The 26,181-nt window shown below is 35.5% G+C and overlaps 1 protein-coding gene across 9 annotated transcripts in view; it reads left to right on the top strand.

Annotated features, from left to right (window-relative positions):
* NCOA1 (nuclear receptor coactivator 1) overlaps positions 1-26,181 on the top strand; it is a 219,629-nt gene that overhangs the window by 90,254 nt on the left and 103,194 nt on the right. For all 9 annotated transcript variants that reach the window (XM_070799032.1, XM_070799034.1, XM_070799035.1 and 6 more), the window contains one exon: positions 22,959-23,119. The gene's annotated coding sequence lies outside the window, so the exon portion shown is untranslated. The remainder of the gene's footprint in view (positions 1-22,958; positions 23,120-26,181) is intronic.

Genomic DNA, 26,181 nt, shown 5'->3' with positions numbered 1-26,181 from the left:
ATCTGCAGCTCCAAGAAATCTTCTTAGAAATCTAAAGAAACAACCAAAGAGGAGAGAAGTGCTAAATCTAGATTCTAATTTAACTCTGCTACTAGTTATCATTTTTAGTAAGTGTACCAATCTTTGATAAACAGAAGACTCTAGAAGATAAATTAGGCTTGTAAGGATGACTGTAAATTAAGTTCCAGATATTTGCTGGGAAATATGCAAGTTATTCAAGTAAACACAGTAATTCCTCAGTAATTTGTAAATAAAACATTGTAGAAGCAAGAATCCCTATTGCTATAAGTGGAGTATGTAATTGTGTTTAAATGTTTTTCTTTTGTGAATTGTACAAACTGTAATTTATAATAAAAGTTTTAATTTATGACTTCATAATCTAATGAAAAAATCTTCCTTAAGAAAATTAAATATTGTTTAACTAAAAACACAAAAAGAAATATGCCAGAAATTGTAGTCATTTTACTTTTATATTCCTGATAGGGATATTGCCATAACAACTGGAGCAGAGTCATTACGTATTTTCCTTAAATTCAGTACTGGAAAAACCTCTCCCTTTATTGCATCAGAAAATAATAAAAGAATTTCTTCTTGCTAGTTCCCCAGGGACCCATTTTAGACAGGAGAAATCCTAACAGCAGCATGCACACACACACAAAAATCTACATTGGAACCTCTGCTGTAAGAGCAGATATTAGTATCCTTTTGGCTTATTCTGAAGATGATTTGTAAAACTTTAACACCAATATTAGATGCATGTATTTAATTAATCTTTACAGAATTGTATAATTGTTTCTTTTTCCCCTCTGTGTACTAAGTCTGGCCCCTCTACTTTCTTTCTTTTTACATTGGAAAAGTTAATTTTTTCTCTTAGCAATGTAAAATAATGAGCAAATTCAAGTTGCAGCTTAATAGACTTAACCTATCTTAATTATAAATTATAATGTGATGAAACCATTAAACTCAAAATACATGACTGCTATTTAATCTTTCAGAAATTTAAGCCATTTTAGCAATTAAATATTTTGTATTTCATTTATATATTTATTGGAGGCCTATCTCCAAATGGATTGTCCAAATAAAAAATCAAAAGGAACACCTATTTGTTTAAATTTGGAATTCCTAAGTAAATATTTTTGTTACAGTTGGTTCATTAGAATTGAGATTGAGATATAATCATAAGGGTGTCAGTTAATCTGGAACGCTTGATTTACCAGCATAGCTTAATTATCTAAGCTAGTCGTTTTCAGTTCTTCAAAACCAGGTTTCTCTTTGATAGTCATAGAAGTAATTGATTCCTCTTTGCTATTACTTGAAATTTAAAGTAAATTTCATTTGTTTAAAAAAACCCAAAAGATTTAGGTACAAAGTGCTTTTTTCCCCCTCCAAACTTGGTAACATGTCCCCAGTTTACTGAATTCTATATAAATTTACAGAACAGAAATTTATAATATGTGTTCCTTGCACCACTTCAGAGGGTCATTAAACTTTCTGATACTAAAAAAAAAAAAAAAAAACTTTCTGATACTATATACAAAGTTTTGTCCTTGTTAAAATTATTTTGAGGTAAAGTGTCTGGCTTTTTATTGAAGTCTCAAAGCTGTCTATCACCCAAAGTCAAAAAGCATTTTTTAATAAGGCTTCTAGAAGCTTCTTGCCTTCCAAAGGAATAGTGAAGGTAAATTTGCTTTGCTTTCTGTAGAATCTTGGCATGACCAACTTCAATTTTTCATAGGTGAGGAAATGGAAGCTCCTAGAAGTTAAGTGACTTACTCAAGGATATTGTAGTTAAATCCTTGTTTAATTAACGTGGGTTCCCCTAGGGCTCTTGTGGCATCCTAATAGATTTCTTAGGACTTTTTTAACCTTCCAGCTTAGGCACAAAGGTTGTTGAACTTTCAACTTGGCAGCAAGATATTTGAATACAAATGTTTTTTGTATTTTATAGGTGCAATAGAGATCTCTCATAATTTGCTCCAGGTGTTTCATGAAACATTAGCATGATACTCTTTATGTAGTTTCTTAGAGGATCTGTATATGGAGGGCCTCTAAAGTCCCAAAGGAAAATCTCTGAGTCTTCATAAAAAAGCAGTGCTCATATGAAAATATAGGAGCAAGGTCATGAGAGACCCCAGACTAAGAAATCTTAGGCCTGTGAACATTTTGTTCATTCATTTAACATTTTGTTCATTCATTCATGTTTATTATGTGCACACTATGGGACTGTAGGTTTAACTAGTTGATAAAGAATACTTGTGATAAAATATGAGATTGTGTTCATTTAATAATACCACCAGTTTAATTAATGTTAGAAGATGCTTTCCTTTATAATTACTAACCCAAAGAAAAAAATACTGTACAGTGATATTGACAGGCATTTTATATAATGGTCATTAATACACCAATCTGATAGAGTCGTGAAATATTATAAATTCTCAGACTACTGGTAATTAAGGAGATCTCCTTGTTTAAATATAAGACCAATCCAGGGGGAGAAAAAAGATTTTGTTTTGTTTACCATGTTACACTATCTGATAAAGATTTAACTATTATTCTTAAGTTAATTTTTTAATGTTTAAATTTAGTGGTCATATTTTACATTGTGAACATAGATCCTGAATTTTTATATTTCTTGGTAATATATGGTAGTGTAGTTGTAAGTGTGAAAAAAGTGTGTGGCAAATTAATTGGAAGTATCCTTAAATGAACTTAAATTTCAGTCACTCTTCATGTATACTTAAGGTGCTTTCAAAATAAGGATTTTACGATTTAATATGCATTTCAAAGATCGAAAGACTAATCCCATTTTACAATGTTTATTTTACATAGTATGCTTGAGATTTATGAACTGTGAGATTTGTGTGTCTTTCCAATTTGAGTTAATCAGTTTGGCCTTTTAAACTGGGAAAAGATTCTTCAACATTCTAAATCTTACTCTTAAGATTCCTTAGCCAGTTCTTACAAAATAATCACTCCAGAGGAATAGTAACAATGTAGTATTTATATTGTGCTTGTTTTCACATTCTGTTCTTTTAAAATGTTTTTACTTTATTTCTGTATTTTTAAGGTATATAATTGGTTTCCAAGGGTGACTCTTATGATGAATGATATTTTCATTAATAGGCAGTTAAGATTCAATTGATGTAGGAGCTTCAGTTAATGTATGAGTCCCTTCCCTGTGCTCCATGAATAGTATCTTGAGCTCATAACCTTATAATATTTATTATTTTATTTTAATTATTTGTTTCTTCATCTAGACCACACCAACTCCCAAGTCCTTGAGAAGAGGAATCTAGATCAACTTTGAATCTTCAGAATGTATGATAGCATGCAGTAGACAGTATGTTTTAAATGAATAAATTGAGGGACTACACACATTACAGAGAGTCATCTGCTTTATTCAGAGTCTCCTGATTTAAATGTTAATGTCATGGAAAAAAACCCAAACAAACAAACCCTTCACGGTGACATCTAGACTGGTGTTTGACTGTATATCTGGACACTGTGGCTTAGCCAAGTTGACACATAAAATTAACCATATAGGTACCACGTAAGTAATTTCAGTGGGGGAAGAAGATTCCTTAGTATTTTGATAAATTAGCTATAAAAATTGAAATTAGTGTAAGAAATATCAAATTAAAATTAAAAGGAAACATGCATGGCTGTGGTTGCTGCTGTTGCTGCTATGTCGCTTCAGTCATGTCTGACTCTGTGCCACCCCATAGACGGCAGCCCATCAGGCTGCCCGGTCCCTGGGATTCTCCAGGCAAGAACACTGGAGTGGGTTGCCATTTCCTTCTCCAATGCATGAAAGTGAAAAGTGAAAGTGAAGTCGCTCAGTCGTGTCCAAGTCTTAGCGACCGCATGGACTGCAGCCTTCCAGGCTCCTCCGTCCATGGGATTTTCCAGGCAAGAGTACTGGAGTAGGGTGCCATTGCCTTCTGCGATTGCTGTGGCTAGGAATATATTTGTATAATAGAATTGTTATGTCAGTGCAGCATGAGAAAACAAAGCATATGAACAAGTATAACGTAATACATAATAGAAAATGTTCAAGAAACAATGATCAAAATGGGGTTGAAGGCAAGTATTCTTAAAAAATAGAAATTTTGATCAAATTTTGAAGAAAGTATCAGTCCAGTTCAGTTCGGTCGCTCAGTCGTGTCCAACTCTTTGCGACCCCATGAATCGCAGCACGCCAGGCCACCCTGTCCATCACCAACTCCTGGAGTTCACCCAAACTCTTGTCCATCGAGTCAGTGATGCCATCCAGCCATCTCATCCTCTGTCATCCCCTTCTCCTCCTGCCCCCAATCCTTCCCAGCATCAGAGCCTTTTCCAATGAGTCAGCTCTTCACACGAGGTGACCAAAGTATTGGAGTTTCAGCTTTAGCATCAATCCTTCCAAAGAACACCCAGCACTGATTTCCTTTAGAATGGATTGGTTGGATCTCCTTGCAGTCCAAGGGGCTCTCAAGAGCCTTCTCCAACACCACAGTTCAAAAGCATCAATTCTTCACTGTTCAGCTTTCTTCACAGTCCAACTTTCACATCCATACATGACCACAGGAAAAACCATAGCCTTGACTAGACGGACCTTTGTTGGCAAAGTAATATCTCTGCTTTTCAATACGCTGTCTAGGTTGGTCATAACTTTCCTTCCAAGGAGTAAGTGTCTTTTAATTTCATGGCTGCAGTCACCATCTACAGTGATTTTGGAGCCCCCCAAAATAAAATCTGACACTGTTTCCCCATCTATTTCTCATGAAGTGATGGGACCAGATGCCATGATCTTAGTTTTCTAAATGTTGAGCTTTAAGCCAACATTTTTACTCTCCTCTTTCACTTTCATGAAGACGCTTTTTAGTTCCTCTTCACTTTCTGCCATAGGGTGGTGTCATCTGCATATCTGAGGTTATTGATATTTCTCCCAGCAATCTTGATTCCAGCTTGTGCTTCTTCCAGACCAGCATTTCTCATGATGTACTCTGCATATAAGTTAAATAAGCAGGGTGATAATATACAGCCTTGACGTACTCCTTTTCCTATTTGGAGCCAGTCTGTTGTTCCATGTCCAGTTCTAACTGTTGCTTCCTGACCTGCATATAGGTTTCTCAAGAGGCAGGTCAGGTGGTCTGGTATTCCTATCTCTTTCAGAATTGTCCACAGTTTATTGTGATCCACACAGTCAAAGGCTTTGGATTAGTCAATAAAGCAGAAATAGATCTTTTTCTGGAACTCTTGTGCTTTTTCCATGATCCAGCAGATGTTGGCAATTTGATCTCTGGTTCCTCTGCCTTTTCTGAAACCAGCTTGAACATCTGGAAGTTCACAGTTCACATGCTTCTGAAGCCTGGCTTGGAGAATTTTGAGCATTACTTTACTAGCGTGTGAGATGAGTGCAATTCTGCAGTAGTTTGAGCATTCTTTGGCATTGCCTTTCTTTGGGATTGGAATGAAAACTGACCTTTTCCAGTCCTGTGGCTACTGCTGAGTTTTCCAAATTTGCTGGCATATTGAGTACAGCACTTTCACAGCATCATCTTTCAGGATTTGAAATAGCTCCACTGGAATTCCATCACCTCCACTAGCTTTATTCATAGTGATGCTTCCTAAGGCCCACTTGACTTCACATTCCAGGATGTCTGGCTCTAGGTGAGTGATCACACCATCGTGATTATCTTGGTTGTGAAGATCTTTTTTGTATTGTTCTTCTGTGTATTCTTGCCACCTCTTTTTAATATCTTCTGCCTCTGTTAGGTCCATACCATTTCTGTCCTTTATTGAGCCCATCTTTGCATGAAATTGTTCCCTTGGTATCTCTAATTTTCTTGAAGAGCTCTCTCGTCTTTCCCATTCTGTTGTTTTCCTCTATTTCTTTGCATTGATCGCTGAGGAAGGCTTTCTTATCTCTCCTTGCTATTCTTTGGAACTCTGCATTCGAATGCTTATATCTTTCCTTTTCTCCTTTGCTTTTCGCTTCTCTTCTTTTCACAGCTATTTGTAAGGCCTCCCCAGAAAGTATATGGCTATGCATATATGTGGAATTGGGGGATAATCCCAGTAATTAGAATATTAAAGCCTTGTGAGTAACTGAGAGAAGAAAAGACAGGAGAAACTAAAGGGGGGCCTTGAATATACATTTTATAGTTTTTAGCTGGGAATTACAAAAAACTTGTGAGGAATAATTAGGAGGAAAGTAAGTAAATAAAAAACATTTCTTAAGGTACTGTTCTGTGTGTATAATGCACTAAAGTGGTTTATAAGCCCATGTACATTATTTGAGAACCTTGGCAAAGATTTGTAAATAGAGAATCCCCAGATCTCTTAGCGACTGATGAGAGAATTGACAGAACTTTGTGATTTAATGTTGGAGACACATTTAAGAGAGATACACTAATTTTGTCTAAATATATAGATAAGTCTCAAGGGGTATTCGGTAGGATAAAAGTTACTATATATTGTACTGTAATATTCTAATATTTTTCTCTGAGGCATAAAATATAGTACTTTCTTATTAAGGAATTTTATTCTACTTGGTGAAACCAGCATACTTTTATTATAAACTTTATAGTGTGAAGTTTAATATTTGAAGATAGCAGACATGAAATTACTGGTTAATCATCTCTAGCCATCACATGTATAGTTAGTGTGTACTGTAACAAAGACCATTAAAACTGTAGAAGTTCAAAGTGAGAGGGTAGTTAAGACTATTGTCTGGGAAGAATTTATGACAGGTATCAGATTTAAGCTCTTATATATAGGATTTGAAATATTTTACAAAATGGGGATAATAGAGCAAATGGAAAGCCCCACAAGTTGAAGGTTTAGTGATGACTAAAAGGTGCTACATATTTTAAATAAGACTGTTAATTTGGATATCTTGTAACTTACACACAGCTTTTATCTGCTTATTATAAATGATTAATCATTTTTATATGACCTGCAACTGTAACATCATCAGTTGTATAATTTACCTTTTTTTCCCTCTCAATTCCCATTCTCTACTTTAATCTGTCAGTGTCAAAAATTCCTTAAAAATCTGGTCACTTCTTGAGGTAGCATTGAGATTATCTGTTATTTCCTTTTGGTCAATCTTTATTTTGTCATTACACTGTACATTCCTTTGTTTTCATTAGTTTGATTTGCCCCTAGTCCCAAGTGGCATTAATCGAGATATTTCTTGGTTCAGAGCCAAATATTCCTACTGTTGTCATTGTGCTGGAGCCTGTCTTCTCTTGCTTTCTTTCCAGATAGGAGCTTCTTTAAATGATGGTATTTCTTCTTGTGCCTGCTTCTCAAGCCCCATCTAATTTCTCTTCTCCAAACCTCATTGCCTCTTACTGTTATTACTCCCATGGTAAATCTCTTTGGATTGCATTTATAGCAGTTTTTATGATATGCATAGAATTTGAATTACTGAAATAAAACTGTTTTCCATTACCTCAGTTAATATTGGGTATCTCAGTTTTCATCCAGTCAGATGATTTTTCATTATAATTAGTCAGTGTTTTCAAGGTTTCAGTATAAGTTATCATCTTGCAGTACAAAAATGATATCTGATATTGTTAAGGTTTGTCACAAAGTTAGTCAGAAATAGAATATTTAAAATGTGTAGTATACATGGAAAAATTTCCATAATTCTGTAGCATCAGTATTTTAAAAAATAATACTGTTGATTTATAATCAAACAATGAAGCTACACTTTAAATAATGCTGGGAGAAAAGGATTTAATAGCTCCTTAACATCCTAATCCTACTTCTTGCCCTGTCAGTTTTATTCATTGGAATTCCTCTGGAGATCATTCTGTGGAAAACAACTCCTCCTTTCTCCCACCTTTACTCAGGAGGGCGGAATACAAGTATTTCTTCCTTTGCTTGTACTTTAATCTTGCTTAGAGCTATTTTGTCTTCATCACTTAATTGTTCATTGTTAATACTTCTGTAGTTTCAAAAAATAACCACTGTGGTCACAATTCAGGAAGAGCATTGAGACTTCCACGTGGCTGTCAGTTAGAATTTACTGAATGGTCATATGATTGGGGAAGTAATTGGATGGTTAACTGCTAAAAGTTTTTAAATAAACTCTAAATTCTTCACTACATTTATGTGATAACCAGTAGTTTCTTGAATAGTTATCTAGGTAATCAAGACAATGTATTTTGATTAATAAATAAGGAAAGAAATAGGGTTAGCTGAATATTTGAAAACATTGAAGTTATTCTCCATAAAATACTGTTCTGTAATCTCCTTAATCCATTTAATAAAAATTTATTGCCTTCCATTAGAAAGTAGACATAAAATATTGTTTAGTATGTTAATACGGACCAAGCAGTAGTATAAATACCAGCCTAAGAAATAGAGTTTTACCAATACAGTGGAAACTCCCAGTGTTAATAAACCTTTCTCAGCACATCCTCATTTTGTTACCTTCTAAATGTAAACACTATACTGAATTTTGTGACTGTTATTTTTTAATTTAAAATACATTTTACATATATATCTATACTTAAGTAATATACTCTTCTGGGGCTTCCCAGGTGGCACTAGTGGTAAAGAAACCATCTGGCAATGCAGGAGACATAAGAGAGGCAGGTTTGATCCTTGGGTTGGGAAGATACTCTGAAGGAGGGCATAGTAATCCACTCCAGTATTCTTGCCTGGAGAATCCTATGGACAGAGGAACCTGGTGGGCTATAGTCCATAGGGTCGCAAAATGTTGGACATGACTGAAGCGACTTAACACACACACACACACTCTATTGATTCATTCATTTTTGAACAGTATAAAAGCAGTATATTGTATGTGTTCTTAAGATCTACTTTTAAGATTCATTTGCATTGCTCTGTAGCACATTTATTTTCATAACTAGTTATGAATATGTGATGAATTATTTTATCCTGTTTTTGTTTTTGCTATTATGAACAATACTTCAGTGAGTTTCTTACAGTATCTAGTGGTATATACATGTACAGGCATTTCCACCTAGGAATAGAATTGCTAGGTCATAGAGTATATATATATGCACGTTCAGTTTTAGCGCTAAATTGTTTTCCAGCTTGGTTTGTTGCACAGGGTGGCTAGATATACACTAAAAATTTCCTCCTCTTCCTGGGCACCGAGTTAGGTTGTATTTTCCACCTCCCTTGCATTAGGAATGTCCATTTAAATGACTTCTAGTCTCTAGAACGGAGAAGGCAATGGCACCCCACTCCAGTACTCTTGCCTGGAAAATCCCATGGACGGAGGAGCCTGGTAGGCTGCAGTCCATGGGGTCGCTAGAGTCGGACACGACTGAGCGACTTCACTTTCACTTTTCACTTTAATTCATTGGAGAAGGAAATGGCAACCCACTCCAGTGTTCTTGCCTGGAGAATCCCAGGGACGGGGGAGCCTGGTGGGCTGCCATCTACGGGGTCGCACAGAGTCGGACACGACTGAAGCAACTTAGCAGCAGCAGCAGCAGCAGTCTCTAGAATGTGAGTAAAAGTAATGTATGCCACCTTTAGACTTAGTCCTCAAAATTATGCTATGTGTGATAAGCCAGTTTCTTGTTTCCCATTTTCTGGCCAAGTTTTCTTTCATACTAATTCTTTCACCTCCTGTTATATATACTATGCTAGAAAGACTAAGTATTCCCTGTACAAGTGGAATGCAGGTTGTGATTAGTGAATGTCCTTGACTTGTTTCTGTTTTTAAAGTGTATGCTTCATATATTTCACAGTTATCTACAGTATTTTCTGTGTTCTCTAGATATCCTTTATAAACTAAAGTGTTTCTTAAAAATCTTAATGATTTTTCTAAAAATTTTATCAGAAGTGTTGAAGTTAATCAGGTGTTTTACCAGTAACTTTTGGAGTCATCACTTGGCTCTTCTCCTTTGATCTGTTAATTTTGTGAATAATATTTATGAATTATTTGTGAATAATATTTATAATAATATTTATTATATCTTTGGAATATTCCTATTCCATACTTCTATTCCTAAACTCAGATTGATAAATCTTCCATTCATTTGTTAATAAAAGTTTGCTTTCACTATCTACATTTTTTTGGGATTCTTAGTTTGAATATATTCATAGTAAGGGTATAATGGATGTAACTAAGGGTCTGGTAAAGATGTAACGACTATTTCTGAGTTCAAAGTATCCTTAGATCCAAGGAATACCTAATAGATACATTTATTAAGTAATTAGGTCAAAAAAGTTAATAAGTATGTATGTGCTAGCAACTTAGCAGCTGTTTGAAAAAATAATACACATGAATTCAAAGAAGTAATATTTTAATTTTATTCTTAAATGACCGCAGTTGCTTACTAATAGGATGTGTGCATCTGAGAGTACTGCATAACTTCTCACATCTTGGGCTTAGCTTGGGCACTGCGACCCTCATTTCCTGTTTCATGTTGATTTCCACATGGTGCTTGCTTTTTATCACAGCACCTACCATAAACTCAGATTCACAACAAAAAGAGGTCATCAGAAGGAATGCAGTGTGATTTACTGTTGCAATTGTGAAACAATATGTGATAGCTGATAGATGTGTAGATATGTGTTGCTGTTATCCTCAAAGGGATTGAGATTGTTTTGTCAGGTTCAAAATAATTCTTGAAACTGGACATTATGGTCTCTCTGCTCTCAACTTCTGGTTTTCCTCTTATCTTTATTCATTTTCTTTCTTTCTTTCTTTTTGTTACTTGATCTTCTGGCTATAACTGCCCCCTTCTTTAAATATGGGAATGTTTCCAGAGTAATCCATTCTCCTCTCGACATACTTTTTCTTGGTCCTCTCATCTATTCCATTATTATCAATATGTCATTGATTCTGAAGACCTTTATATCCCTCTACTTTGGAAGTCAGCTAGACAGATCTACTTGGACGTCATATTCATAATTAATGTGTACATAACTGAAAATTCATTAGCTTCTCTCTCAGACATCTGTTATCTCCTGTAAACTCAGTCTTGGCTAAATGTCTTTAATATACACCTAGACTCCTATTACAGGACACTTGGTGTTTGTAGGACTTATTTAGAGAATATAATCCTGAATGAAAGTAAAGTTTTAGCCAGAAAGATGCCTCATCAGCAAAAAATTGGAACTAAAGTCCCATACTCTGCTTAAAAACTCTCTCACACACACACAAGAATATTTTACAGACAATGTAGAAGAATATTTTAATAACATGAGAAGTTGTGTGTATAAAAATTTAGTGGACTTCCCTGTTGGTCCTGTGGTTAAGAATCTGCCTGCCCACACAGGGTGCATGGGTTCGATTCCTGCTCAGGGAAGATTCCACATGCCATGGGGCAACTAAGCCTATGTGCCTCAACTGCTGGAGTCTGTAAGTCCTTGCTATGCAGCAACAGATGCCATCACAATGTGAAATCTGAGCACCACAACTGGAGAGTAGCCCCGGCTGCTGCAACAAGAGAAAGCCTGCATGCAGCAAGCAAGATCGAGCACAGCTGAAAAGAAATAAAATTAATAATAAAATTATGTTAAAAATTTAATGAATAAAGATGCTCTTAATATGTGCACTGATCATTAAAACTGTAAAGAATTATATGTGTATTCTATATTTGTAGAATAGATATACAAATGTTTGCATTAATTCTAGAAAAACATGAATTATTTTCATAATTCATACATGCTGACAATTGGGGCTCTCTTTTTCACCTCTTCCTCTTGTTGGTTTAGTCCAATGTCTCATTCAACCCCACTGTTGCTGCACTGGTTCAGCTGCTCAATGTATCAGAAATAGTCTATTAAAACAGCCCCCTTCACTCTGTTGCTCAGCTGCCAGAACTGTCTTCCTAAACATCTTGATTGGTTGGGTTCTTCCTTTGCTTAACCTTTCCAGTTTAGGTAACTAAATGTTACATCTCCAAACCCATCAGGAGTAGAGTGAGTTTTGAATCTTTTCCCATGTTATTGTCTGAAGGCCTTCAGCCTACTGGAATTTGACCAACTCCAAGATGGCATATAAGATTTTCTTTTAACCCTAACCAAGTCACTTCTGACCAGAGAGCAGATAGTCATGCCAGATTGGGGTTAGAGGAGGGAAGAAAGAAAGGGAAACAGTGGGAGGGAAAATAAAAATTGAACTCAGGTGTTTGCAAATCTTTGCTCTCTGCTCATCCCTTACGTTCTGCCTCTGCAACCTGTCACACATTGTCCTTGCTTGGTGGACTTTTGTTTGTTTGTTTTCTATTGGAGGGACAATTTATTGGTTTTCTTGAGTATTCAGTCAGTAAGAACAAATAGCCAAATAAAGAAAATCCATCCATTTTAGTGCCAATTATTATATCAGCAAATCCTATTAGGAGTATTTATTGAAGCATGTCATGCTAATAGTCCCAGAGTGTAATTATACTTGCAGATTTTTCTTGCTTTCAGGGAGTCTCTAACATGTTCCAGATGGTTAAATAGGAAAGAGTAGACATTTTGTACTGTCTTTTCAATTATGATTAGGAATTTGATGTTACTTACTACTTGCATTACATTATTGCTTTTGTTAGATCTAAACATGAGAGGAATTTAAACAAAATGTGTTTTTTTTTAAAACTCTTCTACTATGGTCAACAGTTAACAGGACCTTTCATAGATTCTTTTCCCTCTGTTAAATTGTTTAATTACTTTAAGCATCATTAAAGTGAGATAATTACATTATAATGTAATCCTTAATTTATTCTTGGAAAGCATTCACTTGGGTTTGTTTTAGACTTAAAATTACATGGCATGGTGAACTTTCTTGAAAGAATTTACATGAGACCGAAATAGTTATTTTCCAAACTTTCAAAGGTTCTTTGACCCTTTTCATAAACTAATATGACCCTGGATTCGGAATTCGTGTGATGTATACTTTAAATTTTGCCAATAATGATAGTGATGACTTTCATTCGTCTATTCATACTCTCTTGTCTGCCTTTAATGGACTATCCAGCTTCTCCCATTTGAAAGGCAGTTTACCAAAGATTAGGCATATAGCCTTTCATTTTGGAATAGAAATATTAATGAATCATAGGGATCCAGACTCAAAATCCTTGACTTTATTATGGCCTTACATTAACCAGTTTGCTAACTGGTTAGTTGACCTGAAGAAATATGTTGTTTTTCAATAAGAAATAGAATACTAGTTGACCTGAAGAAATACGTTGTTTTTCAATAAGAAATAGAATACTCTATCATTCAGTTTAACTGCCTATGTGTTTTCATAATATAATTGTTGTGTGGTGGGGGGACAAATTGTTCTTCCTTAGACTACCATTCTCTGTCCTTGGAGCTCTTTTCAAGAGTTCTTGCAAAGTAGAAAACAAGTAAGAAACATAAAAAATGTAATACCAACATTATTTTTTTGGTGATGAATAAAACCAAGCCATTCCTAAAGATTTTATTGGAGTGAAAGGGGTAGTTTACACTCTGTCATCCAGCAAGACTTCCCCTCTGCTACTGCTGCTGCTAAGTCGCTTCAGTCGTGTCCGACTCTGTGCGACCCCATAGACGGCAGCCCACCAGGGTCCCCCATCCCTGGATTCTCCAGGCAAGAACACTGGAGTGGGTTGCCATTTCCTTCTCCAATGCATGAAAGTGAAAAGTGAAAGTGAAGTCGCTTAGTCGTGTCCGACTCTTAGTGACCCCATGGACTGCAGCCTACCAGGCTCTTCCATCCATGGGATTTTCCAGGCAAGAGTACTGGAGTGGGGTGCCATTGCCTTCTCCGACCTTCCCCTCAGTTGCTTTTAAATATCTTTGTTCCTTCTCAGACTTTCTTGTTTCTTACTAAGCTACTACATCTTCATCTCTTCTTGATCTTCTCTCCCCCAAACTCTTCCATTTTAGTAGAGTTGCTCTTTAGGAAAGAACTAAACTGTTGTAGTCTAGGTGTTACATTTCATTTTTAGCTCTTTGAAAATGATTCTTTCCAAAACCTGGTGTTTTCTCTTGCAGTATGACAAAAGCAGAGAGGTAAATTATGTTGCAGAATGATGCCACAGAAATAGGCATTCTCCAATTAGTAGAGACTAATCTAACAGTTTTACTACTTTCATCTTTCTTTCCTCCCTGTGTTCTCAACACCAAACCTTTGTCTAATCCCTTATGTTAATAATCTAGTTTGTCCCCCTCATGCCATTCATACTCCTCTTGAATTTGTTTAGGAAGATTTGTAATGTCCTTTGAGCACTTTAATGATCCTCATTCTCTTTGAGCTTTCAACTTCACTGCCGTTCTTGAATTAGAACAGATTCATTAATTCCACAAATTAAACTTCTTAAATGTTGTATACCTACTCTGTGCTGTTTTAAAAATGTGCACCTGGTGTTTTACAGTGTAGTGAGGAAGGTAAGTGGTATACATAATCACACAAACAAATATGTAAGAAATATATTTTTTTAATTCTATGAAGAAAAAGTTGAAACTGTCATGGAGGGCTGATTTTGATTACTGGGGTAAGAGAAATTGAATTGGAGTTAAAGCTTGAACAATGAATAAGGAATTGAGCAGGTGAAGAAAACAGGAGGGATTATTCACAGCAGAGATTGTATTGTAGTGAAGGCCATGGAATGGGGAAAAAAGACTGGGGAATGGAGAGGAACTGAAGGACAGATTAGTGTGGCTCTAGTGTAGTGTGCTGTGTGTTGTGAGTTTTGGGTTTTGTCATATGTGAGATAAAACTTCATGGAAAGAGTCTAAGCAGGAATAGGGTGTTGGATTTGTATCTCTGTTGATTGATGATTTATTTTTGAAATAGACCAGATGGGGCTTGGTGAGTAACATACACAGGGTATGAGAGTGAAAAAGATTTCAGGGGTGATAACTGAGATTCTGGTAGCAATTGCTTTGAAAATAACTTATCTCCAAAACAGATGTATTTATAAGAATTATTAGTATTAAAATCCATTGGTATAGGCTTTTCAGTATTTATCTCTTTAATGTGAGTATAAAAGTAGATGTAAGAGTCATTAATATTTTAGATTTAGTAGTTGATATGCAGAGTGTTTAAACACACAATTTTGGTTTTAAGGTGTTTTTGCCCTTTTTTAAGGGGAGCAAGTAATCAAAATTAACATACATTAAGGTATGATCCCTGGGGAAAAGGAAATGGCAAGCCACTCCAGTATTATTGCCTAGAGAATCTCATGGACAGAAGAGCCTGGTTGGCCACAGTCCATGGGATCACAGAAAGAGTTGGACACAACTTAATGACTAAACAACAGCAACATTAAATGTTTAGTCTCCAAACAACTGTTGAGTAGGTACAAATATTATCCTCGTTTTTGTAGTTGAGGAAACTGATGCATGGAGAGGCTAAGGTCAGAAAGTTGGTAATGGTGGAGTTGGGCTCCAGAGCCCATACTTGATAATACTTTATTACTACTGTTTGTTTCTAAGGCAAACCATTCAATATCACGGTAATTCAAGTCTGTGCCCCAACCAGTAATGCTGAAGAAGCTGAAGTTGAACGGTTCTATGAAGACCTACAAGACCTTCTGGAACTAAGACCCCCAAAAGATGTCCTTTTCATTATAGGGGACTGAGATGCAAAAGTAGGAAGACAAGAAATACCTGGAGTAACAGGCAAATTTGGCCTTGGAGTACAGAATGAAGCAGGGCAAAGGCTAATAGACTTTTGCCAAGAGAATGCACTGGTCATAGCAAACACCCTTTTCCAACAACACAAGAGAAGACTCTACACATGGACATCACCAGATGATCAACACCAAAATCAGATTGATTATATTCTTTGCAGCCAAAAATGTAGAAGCTCTATACAGTCAGCAAAAACAAGAGCTGACTGTGGTTCAGATCATGAACTCCTTATTGCCAAATTCAGACTTAAATTGACGAAAGTAGGGAAAACCACTAGACCATCCAGGTATGACCTAAATCAAATCTATTACGATTATACAGTGGAAGTGAGCAATAGATTTAAGGGACTAGTTCTGATAGAGTGCCTGGTGAACTATGGATGGAGGTTCATGACATTGTACAGGAGACAGGGATCAAGACCATCCCCAATTAAAAGAAATGCAAAAAAGCAAAATGGCTGTCTGAGGAGGCCTTACAAATAGCTGTGAAAAGAAGAGAAGCAAAAAGGAAAGATATACCCATTTGAGTGCAGAGTTCCAAAGAATAGAAAGGAGAGATATGAGCGTTCCTCAGTGATCAATGCAAAGGAATAGAGGAAAACAATTGAATGGAAAAGAGTAGAGATCTCTTCCAGAAAATTAGAGATACCAAGGGAACATTTCATGCAAAGATGGGCTCAATAAAGGACAGAAGTAGTATGGACCTAACAGAAGCAGAAGATATTAAGAAGAGGTGGCAGGAATACACAGAAGAACTGTACAAAAAAGATCTTCATGGCCCAGATAATCATAGTAGTGTGATCACGCACCTAGAGCCAGACATCCTGGAATGTGAAGTCAAGTGGGCCTTAGGAAGCATCACTACAAACAAAGCTAGTGGAGATGATGGAATTCCAGTTGAGCTATTTCAAATCCTGAAAGATGATGCTGTGAAAGTGCTGCACTCAATATGCCAGCAAATTTGGAAAACTCAGCAGTGGCCACAGGACTGGAAAAGTCAGTTTTCATTCCAGTCCCTAAGAAAAGCAATGCCAAAGAATGCTCAAACTACCACACAATTGCACTCATCTCATACGAGTAAAGTAATGCTCAAAATTCTCCAAGCCAGGCTTCAGCAGTACATGAACCGAGAACTTCCAGATGTTCAAGCTGGTTTCAGTAAAGGCAGAGGAACCAGAGATCAAATTGCCAACATCCGCTGGATCATCAAAAAAGCAAGAGAGTTCCAGAAAAACATCTATTTCTGCTTTATTGACTATGCCAAAGCCTTTGACTGTGTGGATCACAATAAACTGTGGAAGATTCTGGAAAAGATGGGAATACCAGACCACCTGACCTGCCTCTTGAGAAACCTGTATTCAGGTCAGGAAGGTGTGGTTAGGAATGGACATGGAACAACAGACTGGCTCCAAATAGGAAAAGGAGTACGTCAAGGCTGTATATTGTCACCCTGCTTATTTAACTTCTATGCAGAGTACATCATTAGAAACTCTGGTCTGGAAGAAGCACAAGCTGGAATCAAGATTGCCGGGAGAAATATCAATAACCTCAGATATGCAGATGACACCACCCTTTTGGCAGAAAGTGAAGAACTAAAGAGCCTCTTCATGAATGTGAAAGAGGAGCATGAAAAGGTTGGCTTAAAGCTCAATATTCAGAAAACTAAGATCATGGCATCTGTTCCCATCACTTCATGGCAAATCGATGGGGGAACAGTGGAAACAGTGTCAGACTTTATATTTTTGGGCTCCAAAATCACTGCAGATGGTAACTGCAGCCATGAAATTAAAAGACGCTTACTCCTTGGAAGGAAAGTTATGACTCACCTAGACAGCATATTAAAAAGCAGAGACGTTACTTTGCCAACAAAGGTCCATCTAGTCAAAGCTTTAGTGTTTCTAGTAGTCATGTATGGATTGTGAGAGTTGTACTATAAAGAAAGCTGAGTGCCGAAGAATTGATGCTTTTGAACTGTGGTGTTGGAGAAGACTCTTGAGAGTCCCTTGGACTGCAAGAAGATCCAACCAGTCCATCCTCTAGGAAATCAGTCCTGAGTGTTCATTGGAAGGACTGATGTTGAAGCTGAAACTCCAATACTTTGGCCACCTGATGCAAAGAACTACTCATTGGAAGAGACCCTGATGCTAGGAAAGATTGAAGGCGGAAGGAGAAGGGGACGACAGAGGATGAGATGTTTAGATGGCATCACTGACTCAGTGGACATGAGTTCGGGTAAAGTCCAAGAGTTAGTGATGGACAGGGAGGCCTGGCGTGCTGCAGTCCATGGGGTTGCAAAGAGTCAGACAGACTGAGCGACTGAACTGAACTGAAACACCTGGATTTTCAGAAGGGACTGTGGTTGCCTGTAGGCAGATGTGAATAGCTGGATCTGGTCAGTTTATTTAACTAATGTGAGGTTTCAGTGTATCAATATACTAGGCTTTGCTAATCCATGCTGTTATTGATGTGCACCTGGATTGTTCCTATTTTTTGCTCTCATAAACATTGCTAACATGAATATTTTTCTTCACGTCTCTTGTTGCACATGGTTATGAAAAATTTCCCTACAGTCATTGTCTGTAGTGCTGATTCACTGTAGAATACTTGCCATTTACCAAGATTTGTTTCCCAGCTCTGTCCCTTTGGAACTCTTGTTCTTATCAAAAAACGACATTTTACCTATCTTTCCAACGTAATGCAATTTTATCTTCTAACAATACCTATGCATTTACCCAGATTTTTAAGACACCCCAAAAATTGTGTGAAGAAATAAGTACTTTTCTGGAGAGAAGTGGCAAGATTTTCATAAACACATTTTGTAATCATAAGAACAATGAAGTCAGTCTTCTAAAAATTGAAGATTAACAAGAAAAAATAAGCAAATATTGTCATTTTATTAAGAAGAACAGTTCTATTTTTAAAGTCTTGATTTTCTTTTAGGCCTTCTCTTAACAGTGTTAATAAGAAAAGACAACTATATACTGTAGAGAAGTCAAATAAGTAAACTTTATAGACATTCAAAAACTGTTATGGATGGCTTGATTTCAAATTTCATTTAGATCGTTTTTGTCTTTGGTTTGGATAGTATGACTTTTGTGTCATCACTAATAGGAAAGTTGGTGGCATCATTTTTTTCTTCATTCTTTCACAAAAATCTTTCGATCCATCCCAAGGAAAAAAACTTATTTTTTCCACAGTTTTTTAGGTGCCCTTTTACTTCTTAAAGTTTATTTTAGGTAGAATTAATAAGAACACAGATGTAACTTTGGAATCTTAACTTCATGTAACCAAAATAATTTATAATTGCCACTAATGTTAATGGTTTATTTATAACAACCTATTATTGGATGACAGCATAGCTGAACTAAGCTATTAATCCCAGCACACTGGGAGTTTTGGCTAACGTTATCCCTTTCTCTCCTCATCAAAAAGTATATCATAAAGAAGAAAAAAATAACTTTATGATAAAGACAACCTTCAATCTGCACTAATTTTATTAAAGTACCTTATATACATTGTAATTTTAATATATATAGTATACAGTTTAAGCATGTATATTTTAAAGTATAAAACATCAGTGTATATTGTTTATGGATGGATAGAAAAAATTTGACCAGAAGATATATATTAAATTTATGCCAGTGGTTATCTCTATCAAAAGGAAGGGGAGTAGGCTTTGTATGAGTGTGGGGACTTCTGATATATTGATAATACTTCATTAAAATGCATCAAAAATGTTTACTGTCATTACTTCTGGGTGGTAGATCCATAGATATTCCTTTGTTCTATTTCTCTCTATATTTAAAAATTCTGGCCCTGTACCTCTGCCTGACTCCAGAGTAACAAAGGAAGAAGAGTGTTTTATAGATTTCCTTTTTTACTCTTTCTATATATTAAGTGCATTATAGGTGTTTTTCTATCACCTTGTTTCCTCATGTGATTCTTAAATCAGATTGAATTTAACAGATTAAACTGAATAATTTATTAAACGAAATTAAAGGAATTGAGGTGCTGCACTAGCCAGCACTTGGGGCAGAATTGGAAGCAGATAATGAAGACAGAAAGGCCTTACCCGTAAAGAGAGAATTGGAACAAGTAATGGGAAGCCTCCAGGCATGAGGGTCTATAAGGAGTTTGTACCGTCCATATCAGATCTCCTGCTTTGGGCTCCTGGGGGTGAGAGAAGACTTAAAATACTGAACTCTGGATAGCACAGATAATACATAATAAATACTAGAGAGAGATGTTTTAAAAACAGTAAGCTTATTAATTTCATAATAACAAACATCAGATCATCAGCAGTACTCTTTTTCTCTCTATTTATTCATATGCCTCCTGTCTTTTTTGGTTCTCAGTGTATTAGCTTTCTCTTGGTTTTCATATTTTTTGCTTCTCATTGTCTACATATCTTTTTGGAGTATAGATTTATCTTGTGCTTTTCTGTCTTCATGCAGTCTCTGACTGAGTATGCTCAGCCTCCCTTCTCAGCACTGTTTCTGTATTCCCTCACATGTTTGGCCATGAGTCATCAGGACCCTCAGTCATTAGCAGGATCCATCTGGCTTCAGTTACTGCCTGGTTTTAAAAAAGTACCTGTAAAAACTCACAGGTTTTATGGAAGACAGTGGCATTATTTCACAAAGATTTTATCTGCAGTGTTAACTACACAAATGATTTTTGAGGAGTGCTCTTCCTTGAAAGGCAGAAAACGACAGAACCTGGGTTTGTGGTTGACTAGATGAAAAAATGCCGTCTTTGCTGTATTCAATTACTACTTTCCAGTTCTGACGCAGATTTACCTAGGGAAATTCAAAGATGAAAGAACACAAAGTAGTAATCGTGAGGAATCTCATCATCCAAGAAATATTTTATAGCACTGTTGATTATAGATGCAAATAAGGTAGATATATACAGTGAGAAAAACCCAACTAAGTACAATGTAAATTGGACTAACCTAACTATAAATTCCTGTCTTTAATAGTTTAAACTATGTCAATGTGAAGAGCCAGTCCAAGTTTCTTTGCATTTTCAAATTGTGCGTTTAAATCAAGGAAAGAAGAAAAAAAATCTTGAAAATATGAAAAACACTTAGTTTAATTTAGAGGGACTATAAGAGGTAAGCACTTTTGGATCCAGTCATAGAATCATCCAATTTTCTAACATTAGATAGACATTCCACTTTAATCTGGAATTCATCATTGGGGAAATCATGATTAAGAGAAAATATAGTCTTTATTTAAAGAGCAAAAGCCTCAAGCATTTAAAACCTCCATTATAAATATATAATAAAACAAAAATAGATTTATATTCTTTGATCATAAAATGCACTAGATATGCAAAAAGTAAACAACTAATTTTATTTTTGAGTATATGAATTAATTTGGAGGAGAATTTACATCTTAATGCTATTGAGTCTTAGTGAACCCCTGAAAAAAGATTTACTTAGTCTTACCTCAAGTATTAATAATTTTTTTTTATCTTTTCAAAACGTCAGCTTTTGGTTTTAAATTTTTTCAGTTGTCCAGTCTTCATATTTGGTACTGTTTTGACTTTAAGTTCACCAACTTATTTTTGTGCCATCACAAATCTGTTAAGCTTGTCCAGTGAATTGAAAAATTTCAATGTTGAACTAGTTCTTCAATTTCCATTTACTTCTGTTTTATAGTTTCCATTTGCTCCCAGTATTTCCCATCTGTTAACTTATTATAACATCTTGAACATATTCATAATAACTGCTTTAACATCCTTATCAGCTAATTTCAACTGATTATCTTATGATAGATTTCTATAGACCCCCACTTTTGTTACCCTGATTTTGAATTGCAATTTCTAGCTTCTTTGCATGTTTAGTAATTTTTTTATTCTATACTGGATGTTGTGGATACTATTGTGGATTGTTATTTTTTTCTGAAGAGTATTGATTTTTGTTCTAGTAGACAACTAAATTACTGGCTAGTAAATACACACTTACTGAACAATCCAGTTGTATATAAAATTCTGGATGTTTATCCCAGAAGAATGAAAACCTATATTCACACAGAAACCTGTACACAAATATTTATAGCAGCTTTATTCATAATAGCCCCAATTTGAAAACAACCCAAATGTACCTCAACAGTGAATGGTGGAAAAGAAACTGGTACCTTCAAACCATGGAGCAATAAAAAGCAACAAACAATTTTTATATGCAACAAGTTGGATGGATATCAAAGGCATTATACTGAGTGAAAAAGACATTACAAAATATTTCGATACTTGATTCAAGTATGGAATTGATTCAATTTCTATAATATTCTCAAAGTGACAAAATTATAGAAATGGGGGCAGATAAGTGGTTACTAAGGAGCTAAGAAAAAGGGAGTGAGGAGTGTGTGATTATAAACAGCAAAAGGGAATCTCAGTTGTGGTATGGTTGTATGGAGCTACTTGGAGTCTCCCTGTGCATGAGCAATTCCTCTGAATTCCTCTGATCAACCAAGGATTTAAGGAACATTTGTATACAGATTTAAGGTACCCCACCCCTTGCTCTGCTGCCCTTCTTACCATGATTTTCTCCTCTTGTTGTCTAGCATTCTGTCAGCTCTGAACTACATTCTCCAATGCTTCAAGCCAAAGAGACAGTGGTTTTCTCCCTTAGGCCTAGCCTCCCTGTAGTACTTAGGGGTATACTGGTAAGAGTTCTCTGTGAGTATAGATCTTATTCAGTACGATTCCTTTCTTTCAGTTATCAAATTCCCCACATTTCTGCCTTCTTGTGGTCACTTTTCCATGTCTTTGAGTAAATTTTATTTTGTCCAGATTTTTTTGTCCATTGTTATGTGTGGGCAAGTTAGTCCAATACAAGATCATTCATCCTTACTAGAAACAGAAGTCAATGAAATTTATTTTTAGGTATTATGAAACTAAAAAGTTTGTACACTTTTTCAATAAAAGATTTGAAAGTAAAATACCATAGTATCTTTAATATATAATGGGAAGTGTTACAGAAATGAAAGAATTAAATGCAAACTGAAAACATTAAAAATCAGAATTTATAGGTAGAAAGAAAGATAAACATACAAATGCAGCCAGAAACCTTTTTTTAAAAGACATATAAATGGGTGTCTCAGACCATTAAGGGCAGAATGCAAGTATGTATTACTTAAGCAGCAGTCTTAAATAGAAATATATATTTAGTTACCAGAAGGACTTTAGTTGTGAAATCAGATATTCATCCATTGTCTTTTGGAAGTATTTTTCCATTTGGCCTGAAAAGTTGTGTCTTTTTTTTTTTAACTTAACATTTCTGACCTTTATTATTTCTTAGAAAATAAAATAATAATCTAACCTCCCTTCTGCTTTTATTTTTTTGCCTCTCCTTTGTTGTAGTTGTTTGCATAACTGGCCTTAAATGAGGTAAGAGTGAAGAGACTTACTAGAGCCATCTCTGGAAAAGAGTGTTCCCCCATTCCACTGGAAACTACCCTACGGAGCACCATATTTGACCATATCTGTTTTGAGGACTCATTATGAACAAAGAAGTCTCCCAGGTAGGAACTGTAACTCTGTTTTTAAAGAACTTTGTGGAAAGAGACAGACATTGCCATTTTTGTCACTTAATTTTTTGTCTATATGACCATAACTTAATTTTTTAAAAGCTATTGCCTTTTTGCTAGTTTACTATAAACTGTTGTACTGTGCACATGCAAGTAAATATCAAATACCTGTTTTGTTGTTTAAAGATAGCTGTAGTCAGGAGACTGATTTTAATCTTTATTTTTTTTAATGCCAGTGTATTTTTCACAAGTTAGAACAATGTGAAACTGATTTTTGGAAGACATGTATAGTGTATCTACAGTTACCCCATGTCCTTTTAAGATAACTGGAATCATCTAGTTTTACAGATCTACAAGGAAACGTTGAGGATATTTGAGGGTATTTTTGCCAAATTGTTTTCATAAGATAGCTACTATAAACGTGTTTCATGTGCTGACTGTTTTTCCTAAATAGAGTATTTTCACAAGGCAAATGCATTTGTATTTATTTCTTATGTTAAAAAATTAAATTTTAAATTAAGTATGAGGAATTTAAAATACTGGGTTTAAAACTTATTTTGTTTTCTTCTTATCTACTTGCTAATAGAAAACCAAAAAATACTTTTTTACCCTTTCCCCAAACTTATTCTTTTCCCTAGGAAAAAAATGCAAAGGTTGGAAACATTGTTTCTTGATCTGTGGAATAAACTTTTAGTGGTAAACATAATTTTGTTAAATACATTGTTTCAAACTTTATATATTTTTAGAAGTTAAGTTGCCAAGTCCTTGATAATGTCTTTATTATTAGTGTAATAAATTTAAAGAATGTGCACAGTATTTTCTTTTATAAAAAGCAATTTTAAAAGTCTGATAGTTAATAGAATAAATGGAACAAGATAAAATGAGTCTGATTCAAAGACTCTGTTTCTTTGAATCTGTTTCTTTGCTTTTGCTGTTTATTCCTGGCCATAAAGATTAAGATATGGGCACGTTGTTTATGGCAGAGGCTTAAGAAGCCAGGACTCTTTTCTGGGCCAGGGATAACCACCATCTGAGTTTTGGTTCCTGCTTTGTGGGTTCAGAGAGAATTTTTGTTTCCAGATGTTTAAGGACATCCCTGTTCAGTCATTACCTTTAAAATATCTGTTTTTTGTTTTTTTTTAACAAAAAACTAGACATACAAGGAAATAAAAAAGTATGACCCATACACAGGAAAAAATAGCCATTAGTAAAGGAAGCCCAGACATTGTATTTATTAAACAAAGAAGTAAAAGTAGATAAGTCGGATTTCATCAAAACTGAAAACTTTAGGTCATTGAAAGTTAACCATAGTTTGGCAGAAACCAATGCAATATTGTAAAGCAGTTATCCTTCAATTAAGAATAAATTTAATTTTTTAAAAAGTTACTATAAAGAAAGTGAAAAGATAATTCACGGAATGGAAGAAAATATTTGCAAATCATATATCAGATTAGGATCTAGACATGAATATAAAGAACTCTTATGACTTAAAAAAACACAACCAAATTTAAAAATAGGCAAAGGACTTGAATAAAAATTTCCTCAAAGATATGCAGATGGCCAGTAAGCATATGAGAAGATGGTTAGCCATTAACAGTTGTTGTTTGGTTGCTAAGTCACGTCTGACTCTTTTTAACCCCGTGGACTGTAACCCACCAGGCTCCTCTATTAATGGAGTTTTCCAGGCAAGAATATTGGAGTGGGTTGCTATTTCCTTCTCCAGGGGATCTTCCTGATCGAGAGATCAAACCCATGTCTCTTAAATTGGCAGGTAGATTTCTTTGCCACTTAGCCACCAGGGAAGCCCCCACTAGTAATTAGGGAAATATAAAACAAAACTATATTGAAATACCATTTCACACACACTAGGTTGGCTATAATTAAAATAAACAGAAAATAACAATTTTTGGTGAGGATGTGGAAAAATTGGACACGTGGGCATTGCTGGTGAGAATTTCATGTGGTATAGCCACTGTGGAAGACAGTTTGACAGTTCCTCAAAAAGTTAGAGAGTTATCAATAAAATATGACCTAGTAGTTTCATATCCGAGAGAACTGAAACCATGTTCACACAAAAATTTGCACATAAATGTTCATAGTAGCATTGTTGTTTAATAGCCCCAGTAATGGAAAACCTAAGAGGCCATCATTTGATGAGTAGGTACACAAAATGTGCTATATCCAAACATGTGAAATTACTCAGCCATTAAAAGGGCAATAGAAATCTTGAAATCCCCATCTGTTTTTTATCACATGAGAAAGAATTTAATTGTTATTGAAATGAAAAGACAAAAGTGAAAACTTTTTTAAAGAGAATCTTAGGTATTTGAGGACTCCAGTTTGAGAAACATTCTTTATGGCAGTTACCCAATGCAGGAACTCTCTATTTATCATGATTTTTCCTGTGTGATATTATCAGCTGAAGGAAAGTGAAAGCGTTAGTTGCTCAGTCATGTAGCTCAGTCATGTCTGACTTTTCGACCCCATGAACTGTAGCCCACCAGACTCCTCTGTCCATGGAATTCTCCAGGCAAGAATACTGGAGGGGGCAGCCATTCCTTTCTCCATAGGGGATCTTCCCAACCCCAAAATCCAACCCTGCATTGAAGGTCTCCTGCATTGCAGGCAGATTCTTTACCGTCTGGGAGAAGTTTAACTCCGTGTCCCTTCATGTCTGTGCTCTGTGCTAATTGCTTGCTAGCATTTTAAAGTACATTGTTAGCGTTGCTTATTAATTGTTATTTTTCAGATTATGCAATCCTCAGCTTCATCTGGGAGATGAGTGACAAATTTCATATGTAGAAATCTATAATTCAACTGAAATATAAAGCACTGACCTATTTCTTCAGCCTCACCTATTTGGTTTAGTCTGGTCCGTTTGAACAGAGGTAGATGTGGTTTCTGGTTTCTAAAACTACTCTCTAGAGAGTGCCTGAGATTGTGTATAACTTAGCAACTCTTTTTAAATCAACAGGGTACTTTTAGTTAGAAACCATACCTCTTTTTTTAAAAGGTGATATGTAAATTGGCTTCCTGAAACCAGCATTTCTTTTCTT

This window comes from Bos indicus, chromosome 11, assembly GCF_029378745.1.
Source record: "Bos indicus isolate NIAB-ARS_2022 breed Sahiwal x Tharparkar chromosome 11, NIAB-ARS_B.indTharparkar_mat_pri_1.0, whole genome shotgun sequence".
NCBI lineage: Eukaryota > Metazoa > Chordata > Mammalia > Artiodactyla > Bovidae > Bos > Bos indicus.
Note: the sequence above shows the minus strand (reverse complement) of the source record. Positions and strands in the feature narration are given on the sequence as shown.